We start from the raw sequence: 227 nt of genomic DNA, 5'->3' as shown, positions 1-227 counted from the left end.
ATGAGGTTTGGATGCCCCATCCCATCAAGGCCACGTTGGACACAGGGGCTTGGAGCAACCTGCTCTAGTGGAAGGTGGCCCTGCCCGCGGCAGGGAACTGGATGATCTTTAAGGTCCCTTCCCACCCAAACCAGGCTGGGATTCCCTGGAACGCCACTGGGGATGAATCCCCAGGGTTGGGTGGTCGCTGGTGCCTCACCTGCATTCATGTACCCGCCGTGGTTGCC

Source organism: Nestor notabilis, unplaced genomic scaffold (assembly GCF_000696875.1).
Source record: "Nestor notabilis isolate BGI_N333 unplaced genomic scaffold, ASM69687v1 scaffold17327, whole genome shotgun sequence".
Lineage (NCBI taxonomy): Eukaryota > Metazoa > Chordata > Aves > Psittaciformes > Psittacidae > Nestor > Nestor notabilis.
The sequence above is the reverse complement of the archived record's forward strand: the minus strand, read 5'-3'. Positions refer to the sequence as shown.